At 39.2% G+C, this 13691-nt stretch overlaps 1 non-coding gene across 1 annotated transcript; it reads right to left on the bottom strand.

The window, feature by feature from the left end:
* Positions 1–9068: 9068 nt before the first annotated feature.
* Positions 9069–9176, bottom strand: LOC130971802 (small nucleolar RNA R71). Its single transcript, XR_009083011.1, has one exon. It is a non-coding gene; the product is annotated as a small nucleolar RNA R71 (small nucleolar RNA).
* Positions 9177–13691: the final 4515 nt, after the last annotated feature.

Genomic DNA, 13691 nt, shown 5'->3' with positions numbered 1-13691 from the left:
ATTAACGCCCATGTGACTCTCTGGAGCTTGGTTTTGGTTCAATCAAATTACTTCAAGATCCATCCAACCTCAAGCAAGCAAAGCCCATAAATCTCAATCAATCAAAGCCACAAGAATCATCTAGAATAGTTAATTTTTATTTAATTATAATTTGCTTTTAATTTCATTTCAATGTGTAATTTAGGAAAGCCTATATAAAGGCCATAGTTTCATAGAAAAAAAAGGTTGGACACGGAGGAGACCAATTTGGAATTCTGTGAATTGGCACACTCCATTGGGAGTGGGTCTTCGGACCACTCCCCTTACACACTCTTCTTCTCTTCTCTTCTTTTCTTCCTTAGTAGTAGTTCATATTTAGTTTGTACTTTTCAATTATAAATTTTGAAGTTCCAATTTCAGTTTTGAATTCTAAATCTTCATCTTTATTTTTCTGCACTTTAGTTTTCTGCAATTTGGTTTTTACTTGAGAGCAATGACCACTTAATTCCCTCTGCACTTGGGAAAGGAGCTCTGTTTCAATTTTGAGTGAATTGATGTTTTATTTCTTTTTCTCTTCTTCACTCTAATTTCATACTTGGATATATTTTAGAATCCTTGCAAGAGAGTTTTGTTCTTCAAAGATCCTTGGATCTATTAGAATCCTATTGTGAGCCTCGAGAGAGGGATAATAGGATTCAGCTTAAGCTCTCTTGGCATAATGAAGTTGATTATTGATTTAGAGTTGGTACGTGACATATAACCACTCTAATATTGGGGTCTTTGGATTTATGTAGTATGAGATTAGAAATCATGTTTGTTTATCTAAGAGAGAGTCTTTGTGCTTCATAGATTCAATTACTATCGAGAGGGGGATTGGATCTACGTGAATTACATGTGAGCCTTGAGAAAGGGATCATGGAATTCAGTTTGAGGCTCTTTGACAAACCCCAAATTGACGGTTTATCTTGTATTGAATTTAGGGGATTTTATCACCTTTTACCCACATTTATTCAATGAAATAGCATGGTTTTGTATATTCTCCTTTAATTGTGCTTAAGAGTGAAAACATGCTTTTTAGGACTTAAAATAGCTAAATTTAATTCTCCTTGATTCCATTAGATGCCTTGATATATTTGCTAAGTGATTTCAGATTTAGAAGGCAAAGATTGGATCAAGGGAATGAAGAAAGAAGCATGAAAAGTTGGAGAACTCATGAAGAAATGAAAGAACCGGAAAGCTGTCAAGCCGACCTCTTCGCACTTAAACGACCATAACTTGAGCTACAGAGGTCCAAATGATGCGGTTCCAGTTGGGTTAGAAAGCTAACATCTGGGGCTTCGAAACGATATAAGATTTGCCATAGTTGCCACACGTATGGTGGCGCGCACGCGCAAAGTACACGCACGCGCCGTTGCTGCCATCTGGTTCACTTAATGCAACATGTGGCCAGCGATTTTAGAAGCCTTGTGGGCCCAATCCAACTCATTTCTGATGCTATTTAAGTCAAGGATTGAAGGGGAATCAGCATACTCTCATACTTTACATGTTAGTTACCATTAGTCATAGTTTAGTAGTTAGAGTTAGTTTCTAGAGAGAGAAGCTCTCTCTTCTCTCTAGAATTAGGATTATGATTAGGTTTAGTTCTTAGATCTAGGTTTTAATCTTTGCTTTCTTCTACTTCTACCTTTCAATTCTTTGTTGTTAGATTCATTCTTCTTCTATTCTTTTGTTGTAATTTCCTTTATGTTGTTCTTACATTTTGTTGTAGATCTAGTATTGTTCCTTCTACATTCTTTCAATTCAATAAGAGGTAATTCATAATAATTGTTCTTCTTTGCTTTTCCATTGTTGATCTCTTGTCTTTGTAGTTAGATCTCTCTTTAATTCTTGCATTTAGTAATGATTACTTCTATCGCACTCCATGTGTTTGATGAAATGTCTCTTATAGCTATTAGTTAGATTTTGTTCCTCTTGGCCTAGGTAGAGTAATTAGTGACACTTGAGTTGTCTAATTCCTTTGTTAATTGATAATTGGAGAGATTGCTAATTGGTTTGGAGTGCACTAAAGCTAGTCTTTCCTTGGGAGTTGGCTAGAACTTGTGGCTCAAGTCAATTCATCCACTTGACTCTCCTTTATTTAGTAAGGGTTAACTAAGTGGTAGCAATGAACAATTCTAATCACAATTGAGAAGGATAACTAGGATAGAACTTCTAGTTCTCATACCTTGCCAAGAGCCTTTTATAGTTGTTAGTTTATTTTCATTGCCATTTACTTTCATGTCTCTTATCCAAAACCCCAAAACAACTCAAACCAATAACAAGACACTTTATTGTAATTCCTAGGGAGAACGACCCGAGGTTTAAATACTTCGGTTTATAGATTTTAGGGGTTTGTACTTGTGACAAACAAATTTTTGTATGAAAGGATTAGTGATTGGTTTAGAGACTATACTTGCAACGAGAATTCATTTGTGAAATTCTAAACCGTCAAAAATCCATTCGTCACTCTTCTCTCATAATTCTCTTGATCAATACACTCTTAGTTGGTACGTGACACATAACCTCTTTGAGTTGAGGTCTTGAGGGTTGTGTGGCTCTAAGATTAGAAATTTAACTTCACCTCTTCTCATGACCAATTAGATCACGAGAGTGGCAATCGATTATGTTAAGAGAAATTAAATCACCAAGAGATTGGGGTTTAATTACTCATAATCTGCCATGGATCTATCTTACATGATTGAGAAGGAGTGAGACCCATTGATTCAAGAGGAATCAACATCTCCAATCCCTCATGTCTGCCATCTTTACTTTCCGTCATTTACTTTCTTGCAATTTATTGCTTTCCTTTACTTTCATGTCATTTACATTTATTGTTTGCTCATCACTCTAATATGAATCGTCTAACTAGATTAATCAACTAACTATTGATTGCTTAATCCTTTAATCCTCGTGGGATCGACCTCACTCTTAGTGAGTTTTATTACTTGATGCGACCCGGTATACTTTTCGGTAGTTATACGTGAAAATAATTCTATTAATTTTTACGTATCAAGTTTTTGAGGGAAGTGGGAGAATGGGAGGAAAATGACAAAAATAGAGAAGATGAATTACAAGGTTGTAAAGTTCTTTTTCCTCTCATTTGTTTCCAACACTTTAAATTGCATGATTGTCTTATTACCTTCTCTGTATACATCAGTGGTATGAATAGGCATAGTTTGATTTCTAAATTGCAACATGCTACTGTGACATTATGACTACCAACTTGAGTTTTGTGAATTCAAAAGCAATAAAGTATCATGATCTTAAACAAACAAGGAATTAAAGAAGAATTTAGTATGTACATACAAGTATTGGAAAGCTAGTATGATTGATTGTTGCTCAATTGCATTAGATTTTATTTAATTGAAGTTTTCATCTAGGACATTTTGTGAAATCTTTTGAAAATCATGAAAACATTGAAGAAGCAAATGCAATTAAGGCAAAAAAAAAGGGGGAAAGAATGAGAAAGCTGAAGGCTCTGAGTACCAATGACAATTCCATTGTTAAGTACTTGTGGTGTTTATGTATTAGGCCAAATGCTTGAAAACAAAACACTTAGAAGTCAAGGTTAGGCTCAAGTGCAAAAGCACTCCTTCAAAGCTCAAGGTTCTGAGCATCAATGATTAGAAAGTCAAGAAAAGAAAAAAAAGAGCTTAATAAAGTCCTCTAATTCAAATGCTTGTGGTGCTTATGTATCAAGTGGTAATACTTGAAAACAAAGCATTTAGAATCGTAGCTTTGTTATTAACTCATGGGGTAAAGCACCCAAAAGGAGAAGCTAATAAGAAAATCAAAAGCTTGTTTCAAGGAAGAATTATAAGAAAAAGATTTCATAAAGTGAGCTAGATAGAAGCATCAATCATTTACATTTCTTTTGTGATTTTAGCATGCATAAAAAACTAGCTTGCCATGAACATTAACTTGCTATTCTTCTAACCTTGGATTGTCAATCTCTATTGCATGATTCTTTTCTTGCTTGAGGACAAGCAAGGTTTAAATTTGGTGTTGTGATACGTTCGCATATTTTCCATTTTAACTAGTTAGTTTAGTTAGTTTTGGCTTAGTTTCATTCACTTTCTTTGAAATAAATGAGCAATTTTGTGAGTTTTTCCTCCATGCATTCATGAACCAAGAATTAAGTGAAATCTGGCATAATCTATGCAAATGATTCAAGAAGATTATATTCAAGTTGATGTGAATGATTCCCTTGAAAATTAATGCATAAGATGACAAAACTTTGAGGAAAATTCTTTGGTTTATGTTAGGTGAAGAAGCAAGAAGACAATGGAGCAAGGAAATCTTGGAGCAAGGAGGAACAACAAGTTGGCAACTTGGAGACCAAGTTGGCAACGCCCATTTAGGTGCAGCCAGGAGAAGCAGCACGTTGGCAACTTGGAAACCAAGTTGGCAACGTGCTAGTGTGTATTCAGCAGAGTTGGCAGCTTGACCTTACCTTCTTCAAGGATGCATAACTTGATCCACAGAGATCCAATTGACATGCTTTCAGTTGTGTTGGAAAGCTGACATCCAGAGCTTTCCAACGATATATAATAGTCCATAATGTAGCATAAAATGAAAGCTCCAATCAAAGTCATCTTTAAGCCCCAAAAACAAGGAAATGAAGTTGATAGCAGAGGTTGGGCGTTGTCACTGGCGTGTTTGCCAACAACGTGGGCAACAATGCCCAACAAGACCAAGTTTCCAAGGAAGGACATTGTTGCTGGCGTGTTTGCCAACAACTTAGGCAACAACGCCCATACAAAATGGAGGAGAAGGCCTGCACGTTGTTGCTGGCATGTTTGCCAGCAACTTCAACAACAACGCTCAGGCAGCCTGACCTTGCCCTCTTCAATGGAGTATATCTTGAGCTACATGACTCCAAAAGAGATGATTCTAGTGGCATTGGAAAGTAGAAATCAAGAGCTTTCCAAGCATATATAGCACTACATGGTGGACACTAAATTTGATGGAGGAAACTTGCCCCGAAAGTACATAGATGAACATGGTATCAACCTGTAGTAAGGCCAGCTGACCTCTTCACCTTCCATGGAGTATATCTTGAGCTTTAGAGCTTCAAATGGTGCACTCTCAATGACATTGGAAAGTAGATATCCTGAGCTTTCTAACCATATATCATAGTATGGAGTTGGCATTCATTTGAAGCTTCAAAAGTTGGCTTCATTTAGAGCCTCAGAAACTAAGGGCGTTGTCACGGGCGTGTTCACCAAAAATGCCCAGGCAGCCTGACTATGTCTTCTTCAATGGAACATAACTTGAGCTACAAAGATCAAATTGAGGTGCTTTCAGTTGCGTTGAAAAGCTGACATTCAGAGCTTTCCAATCATGTATAATAGTCTATAGTAAAGCACAAAATTGAAGCTCAAACTAGAGGCAACTTTGGGCATTAAAACTGAGTCAAGTGTTTGGCAATAACTTAGGCCAACAACGCCCAAGCCTGGTGCCCAGAAAATTCAATAGCACGTTGCCAATGTGCTGTGAACTGGCGTGTTTGCAAGTAACGCCCAGTTGGGCCAGGATTGATGAGGACTTGCTCTTGCTCTCTATACTCTCTTCAAAAGGGAATACTTCCTCCATTGGACCAGGAATTTAACAAAGGAAAAGCCCACATTGCTAATCCAATTGAAGACCTCCAAATGAGTTTTAGGAGTAGTATAAATAGAGTAGAGTTTTGTACTTGAAGGGGGCTTCTGAACTTTTCACACTTAGATTTTTATTTTTTTTACACTTTTTAGTTTTTTTATTTTTTTTTGAAACTTTTAGATAGATTTTGTAAAAGTTACTTTCGGAAGCAATTTTGAATTTCAGTTTTCAAGAACTTCTTCTTCATTCTTCATTACTCTTCTCTACTCAATTTGAATGTTTACTTTTGCACTTGTTGTTGAATTTAGAGCTATGATTCACTAAATTCCATTTTCATTAGGGGGGAGGAGCTCTGCTCATTTGAATGGGTTGATAACTTTTCTTTTCCTTCTCAATTCAAGTGGTTCATCTAAGAGAAAACTCTTGTTCTTTACAGATTCAATCACCATCGAGAGAGAGATTGAATCTATATGAATTATGTGGTGAACTTGAGAAAGGAGCTACATAATTCAATTTAGAGTTCATCCTTTCATGATTTCCTTGATCAATACACTTTCGTTGGTATGTGAGAGGTAACCTTCCTTGGTTGAGATTCTGGAAGTTGTGTGGCTTGGATTAGAAATTGAACTTCATCTCTTCTCATGAACAATTAGATCACGAGAGTGGAAATTGGTTGTGTTGAGAGAAATTGAGTTACCAAGAGATTGGGACTCAATTACCCACAATTTGCCATGGATCTATGATGAGCGGATAATTTGTATACTTTTTGGCATTGTTTTTAGTATGTTTTTGATATGATATAGTTAGTTTTTAGTATATTTTTATTAGTTTTTAATTAAAATTCACTTTTCTGGACTTTACTATGAGTTTGTGTGTTTTTCTGTGATTTCAGATATTTTCTGGCTGAAATTGAGGGACCTGAGCAAAAATCTGATCCAGAGACTCAAAAGGACTGCAGATGCTGTTGGATTCTGACCTCCCTGCACTCGAAGTGGATTTTCTGGAGCTACAGAAGCCCAATTGGCGCGCTCTCAACGGCGTTGGAAAGTAGACATCCTGGGCTTTCCAGCAATATATAATAGTCCATACTTTGCCTAAGATTTGATGGCCCAAACCGGCGTTCAAAGTCACCTCAAGGAATCCCAGCGTTAAACGCTGGAACTGGCACCCAAATGGGAGTTAAACGCCCAAACTGGCACCAAAGCTGGCGTTTAACTCCAAGAAGAGTCTCTACACGAAATTTCTTTATTGCTCAGCCCAAGCACACACCAAGTGGGCCCGGAAGAGGATTTTTATGTCATTTACTCATTTCTGTACACCCTAGGCTACTAGTTTCTTATAAGTAGGACCTTTTACTATTGTATAGAAATCTTTTGATCACTTTTAGATCTCTAGATCATCTTTGGACATTTTAGTTCTTAGATCATTGGGAGGCTGGCCATTCGGCCATGCCTAGACCTTATGCTTATGTATTTTCAACGGTGGAGTTTCTACACACCATAGATTAAGGTGTGGAGCTCTGCTGTACCTCGAGTATTAATGCAATTACTATTGTTCTTTCATTCAAATTCCGCTTGTTCTTTATCCAAGATATCACTTGTTCTTCAACATGATGAAGGTGATGATTGACGCCCATCACCATTCTCACTCATGAACAAAGTGACTGACAACCACTCTTGTTCTACAAGCATCTGAGGCTTAGTGAATATCTCTTGGATTCCTGATTGCACGATGCATGGTTGATCGCCTGACAACCGAGTGCTCGCCTGACAAACGAGCCAACCATTCCGTGAGATCAGAGTCTTCGTGGTATAGGCAAGAACTGATGGCAGCATTCAAGAGAATCCGGAAGGTCTAACCTTGTCTGTGGTATTCTGAGTAGGATTCAATGATTGAATGACTGTGACGTGCTTCAAACCTGTAACCTACTGGGCGTTAGTGACAGACGCAAAAGAGTTATTCTATTCCGGTAGGGGAGGGAACCACACCGGTGATTGGCAGCACTGTGACAGAGTGTGTGCATTAGCTTTCACTGCGAGGATGGGAGGTAGCTGCTGACAACAGTGAGACCCTATACGAGCTTGCCATGGAAAGGAGTAAGAAGGGTTGGATGAAGACAGTAGGAAAGCAGAGAGACGGAAGGGAAGGCATCTTCATGCGCTTATCTGAAGTTCCTACCAATGAATTACATAAGTATCACTATCTTTATCTTTTATGTTATTTTCGTTCATCACCATATATATCTGAGTTTGCCTGACTAAGATTTACAAGATGACCATAGCTTGCTTCAATACTAACAATCTCCGTGGGATCGACCCTTACTCACGTAAGGTTTATTACTTGGACGACCCAGTGCACTTGCTGGTTAGTTGTGCGAAGTTGTGTAATGCCATGGTATTGAGCGCACCAAGTTTTTGGAGCCATTACCAGGGATTATGAGAGTTGTGAAAAAGTATAATTTCAAAACATATCTTTTAAAATGGTTTTCAAATCATATCTTCTCAATCACATCTTTGTAAGACAATAACCTTTCAATCATATTTTTTTTTATCATATCTTTTTCAAATTAGTTTTCAATCAAATCTTTTTAGTTTCTAATTTCAAAATCTTTTTCAAAAATCACTTGATTTCTCTTCCACTTTCAATTTTCGAAAATTATCAATCAAATTTTCAAAATGTTTTCAAAATCTTTTAATTGAATTTTCGAAAATCCTCTTCCCTCCTTCTCACATCCTTCTATTTATGGAGTACCACTCCTTCTAAATGCACAATTCGAACCTTATCTAATTAAAGTTCGAATTCTTCTTCCCCTTCTTCTTTCTATTTCTCTTTTCCTCTGACATTTCAAGGAATCTCTATATTGTGACATAGAGGATTCCACATTTTCTTTTTCTCTTCTCTTTCATATGAGCAGGAGCAGAGACAAAGGCATTCTTGTTGAAGCTGATCCTGAACCCGAAAGGACCTTGAAGAGAAAGCTAAGAGAAGCCAAAGCACAACTCTCTTTAGAGGACCTGACCGAATTCTTCAAAGAAGAAGAACCCATGGCAGCCGAAAACAACAACAATGCCAACAATGCAAGGAAGGTGCTGGGTGACTTTACTGCACCTACTCCCAACTTCTATGGGAGAAGCATCTCTATCCCTGCCATTGGAGCAAACAACTTTGAGCTTAAGCCTCAATTAGTTTCTCTAATGCAACAGAATTGCAAGTTCCATGGACTTCCAATGGAAGATCCTCATCAGTTTTTAGCTGAATTCTTGCAAATCTGTGACACAGTCAAGACTAATGGGGTTAACCCTGAGGTCTATAGACTGATGCTATTCCCTTTTGCTGTAAGAGACAGAGCTAGAATATGGTTGGATTCTCAACCTAAAGAAAGCCTGGACTCTTGGGAAAAGCTAGTCAATGCCTTCTTGGCAAAGTTTTTTCCACCACAAAGATGGAGTAAGCTTAGAGTGGAAGTCCAAACCTTCAGACAGAAGGATGGAGAATCCCTCTATGAAGCTTGGGAAAGATACAAACAATTAATCAGAAGATGTCCTTCAGACATGCTTTCTGAATGGAGCATCATAGGTATTTTCTATGATGGTCTCTCTGAACTATCTAAGATGTCCTTGGATAGCTCTGCTGGAGGATCTCTTCATCTGAAGAAGACGCCTGCAGAAGCTCAAGAATTGATTGAAATGGTTGCAAATAACCAATTCATGTACACTTCTGAAAGGAATCCTGTGAACAATGGGACTAGTCAGAAGAAAGGAGTTCTTGAGATTGACACTCTGAATGCCATATTGGCTCAGAACAAGATATTGACTCAACAAGTCAATTTGATTTCTCAAAGTCTATCTGGAATGCAAAATGCACCAAACAGTACTAAGGATGCTTCATCTGAGGAAGAAGCTTATGATCCTGAGAACCCTTCCATGGAAGAGGTGAATTACCTAGGAGAACCCTATGGAAATACCTACAATTCTTCATGGAGAAATCACCCAAATCTCTCATGGAAGAATCAAGAGAGACCTCAACAAGGTTTCAATAACAATAATGGTGGAAGAAACAGGTTTAGCAATGGCAAGCCTTTTCCATCATCTTCTCAGCAACAGACAGAGAGTTCTAAGCAGAATACTTCTGACTTAGCAACAATGGTCTCTGATCTAATAAAGACCACTCAAAGTTTCATGAATGAAACAAGGTCCTCCATCAGAAATTTGGAAGGACAAGTGGGTCAGCTGAGCAGAAAGTTACTGAACTCCCTCCTAGTACTCTCCCAAGTAATACAGAAGAAAATCCAAAAGGAGAGTGCAAGGCCATCAACATGGCCGAATATGGAGAGGAAAGAGAGGAAGAAGACGCCACTGAGAAAGACCCCAGTGGGCGTGCACCACTCTCCTCTGAGTTCCTCAATGAGGAACCTTGGGAATCTGAGGCTCAAAATGAGACCATAGAGATTCCATTGGACTTACTTCTGCCATTCATGAGCTCTGATGAGTATTCTTCCTCTGAAGAGGATGAGTATGTTACTGAAGAGCAAGCTGCTAAATACCTTGGAGCAATCATGAAACTAAATGACAAGTTATTTGGAAATGAGACTTGGAAGGATGAACCTCCCTTGCTCACCAAAGAACTGGATGACTTGTCTAGGCAGAAACTGCCTCAAAAGAGGCAGGATCCTTGGAAGTTTTCTATACCTTGTACCATAGGCACCATGACCTTCAAGAAGGCCTTGTGTGACTTAGGGTCAAGTGTGAACCTCATGCCCCTCTCTGTAATGGAGAAATTAGGGATCTTAGAGGTGCAAGCTGCAAGAATCTCATTAGAGATGGCAGACAACTCAAGAAAACAAGCCCATGGACTTGTAGAGGGTGTTCTGGTTAAAGTTGAAGACCAGTACATTCCTACTGATTTCATAGTCCTAGAGACTGGGGAGTGCATGGATGAATCCATCATCCTTGGCAGACCCTTCCTAGCCACAGCAAAGGCTGTGATTGATGTTAACAGAGGAGAGTTAATCATTCAAGTGAATGAAAAATCCTTGGTGTTTAAGGCCCAAGGATATCCCTCTGTCATCATGGAGAGGAAGCATGAAGAGCTCCTCTCAAAACAGAGCCAAACAGAGCCCCCACAGTCAAACTCTAAGTTTGGTGTTGGGAGGCTACAACCAAACTCTAAGTTTGGTGTTGAAACCCCACATTCAAACTCTAAGTTTGGTGTTGGGAGGTTTCAACACGGTTCTGAGCATTTCTGAGGCTCCATGAGAGCCCTCTGTCAAGCTAATGACATTAAAGAAGCGCTTGTTGGGAGGCAACCCAATGTTTTATAATTAATTATTTTCTTTTGTTATTTTATCTTTTTTGTAGGTTGATGATCATAAGAAGTCACAAAAACAATGAAAAAAGCAAAAACAGAATGAAAAACAGGAAGAAAAACAGCACACCCTGGAGGAGAAGAAACTGGCGTTCAAACGCCAGTAATGCTAGCTGTTGGGCGTTTAACGCCCAGTCTGGCACCATTCTGGGCGTTTAACGCCAGAAAAGGGCACCAGACTGGCGTTAAACGCCAGTAAAGGGCAAGAACCTGGCGTTAAACGCCAGGAATGGGCACCAGCCCAGCGTTTAACGCCAGAAATGGCTCAAAACGTGATTTTGAGCAACATTTGGTGCAGGGATGACTTTTCCTTGACACTACAGGATCTGTGGACCCCACAGGACCCTACCATCACTCTCTCTCTTCTTCCCCCATTCACCAATCACCTCAACACCTCTTCCCCAAAAAACCCCTCACCTATCAAATCCCATCTTTCTCTTCACCACTCACATCCATCCTTCATAAAACCCCACCAACCTCACCCTTCAAATTCAAACCACTTTCCCTCCCAAACCCACCCATAATGGCCGCACCATTCACCCCCTTCTCTCCTATAAATACCCTTCTTCAACTCTTCATTTTCACACAACCTAAACACCCTTTCTTCCCCCTCTTTGGCCGAATACACCACCATCTCCCTCTTCTTCATTTCTTCTTCTTCTACTCTCTTCTTTCTTCTTTTGCTCGAGGACGAGCAAACATTTTAAGTTTGGTGTGGTAAAAGCATTGCTTTTTCGTTTTTCCATAACCATTTATGGCATCCAAGGCCGGAGAAACCTCTAGAAAGAGGAAAGGGAAGGCAAAAGCTTCCACCTCCGAGTCATGGGAGATGGATAGATTCCTCTCAAGGGTGCATCAAGACCACTTCTATGAAGTTGTGGTCTTGAAGAAGGTGATCTCCGAGGTCCCCTTTTCACTCAAAAAGGGTGAATATCCGGAGATCCGCCATGAGATCCGAAAAAGAGGTTGGGAAGTTCTTACCAACCCCATTCAACAAGTCGGAATCTTGATGGTTCAAGAGTTCTATGCCAATGCATGGATCACAAAGAACCATGACCAAAGTGTGAACCCGAATCCAAAGAACTATCTCACTATGGTTCGGGGGAAATACTTGGATTTTAGTCCGGAGAGTGTGAGGGTGGCGTTCAACTTGCCTATGATGCAAGGAGATGAGCATCCTTACACTAGAAGGGTCAACTTTGATCAAAGGTTGGACCAAGTCCTCACAGTCATATGTGAAGAGGGCGCACAATGGAAGCAAGATTCAAGAGGAAAGCCGGTCCAATTGAGAAGGCATGACCTCAAGCCCGTGGCTAGAGGATGGTTAGAGTTCATACAACGCTCAATCATCCCCACTAGCAACCGGTCCGAAGTTACCATAGACCGGGCCATCATGATCCATAGTATCATGATTGGAGAAGAAATAGAGGTTCATGAGGTTATAGCCCAAGAACTCTATAAGGTGGCGGACAAGACCTCCACCTTGGCAAGGTTAGCCTTTCCTCATCTCATTTGTCACCTCTGTTATTCAGTTGGAGTTGACATAGAGGGAGACATTCCCATTGATGAGGACAAGCCCATCACCAAGAAAAGGATGGAGTACACAAGAGATCTCACTCATCATGAGATCCCTGAGATTCCTCAAGGGATGAATTTTCCTCCACAAAACTATTGGGAGCAACTAAACACCTCCCTAGGAGAGCTAAGTTCCAACATGGGACAACTGAGGGTGGAGCATCAAGAACACTCCATCATCCTTCATGAAATTAGAGAAGATCAAAGAATCATGAGGGAGGAGCAACAAAGACAAGGAAGAGACATTGAGGAGCTCAAGCACTCCATAGGATCTTCAAGAGCAAGAAAGAGCCGCCATCACTAAGGTGGACCCGTTCTTTGATTTCCTTGTTATTGTTCTTCTGTTTTTCGAATTTTAATGCTTATGTTTATCCATGTTTGTGTCTTATGATCATTAGTGTCTTAGTGTCTATGCCTTAAAGTTATGAATGTCCTATGAATCCATCACCTTTCTTCAATAAAAACGTGCCTAATTGATAAAAGAAAGAATTGCATGAATTTTGAATTTTATAATAGTTTAATTATTTTGATGTGGTGGCAATATTTTTGTTCTCTGAATGTATGCTTAAACAGTGCATATGTCTTTTGAATTTGTGGTTCATGAATGTTGGCTCTTGAAAGAATGATGAAAAAGGAGACATGTTACTGAGGATCTGAAAAATCAATAAAATGATTCTTGAAGCAAGAAAAAGCATTTCAAAAAAAAAAAAAACGGAAAAAAAAAAACGGAAAAAAAAGAGAAAGGAATAAGAGTTGTGATCCAAGGCAATAAGAGTGTGCTTAAGAACCCTGGACACCTCTAAGTGGGGACTTTAGCAAAGCTGAGTCACAATCTGAAAAGGTTCACCCAATTATGTGTCTGTGGCATGTATGTATCCGGTGGTAATACTGGAAGACAGAGTGCTTTGGGCCACAGCCAAGACTCAATAAATAGCTATGTTCAAGAATCATCATACTTTACTAAGAGAATCATTAACACTATCTGGATTCTAAGTTCCTAAAGAAGCCAACCATTCTGGATTTCAAAGGATAGAGTGAGATGCCAAAACTGTTCGGAGGCAAAAAGTTAAAAGCCCCGCTCATCTGATTAATACTGATCTTCACAGATGTTTTTGGAATTCATTGCATATTCT

This window comes from Arachis stenosperma, chromosome 3, assembly GCF_014773155.1.
Source record: "Arachis stenosperma cultivar V10309 chromosome 3, arast.V10309.gnm1.PFL2, whole genome shotgun sequence".
NCBI lineage: Eukaryota > Viridiplantae > Streptophyta > Magnoliopsida > Fabales > Fabaceae > Arachis > Arachis stenosperma.
Note: the sequence above shows the minus strand (reverse complement) of the source record. Positions and strands in the feature narration are given on the sequence as shown.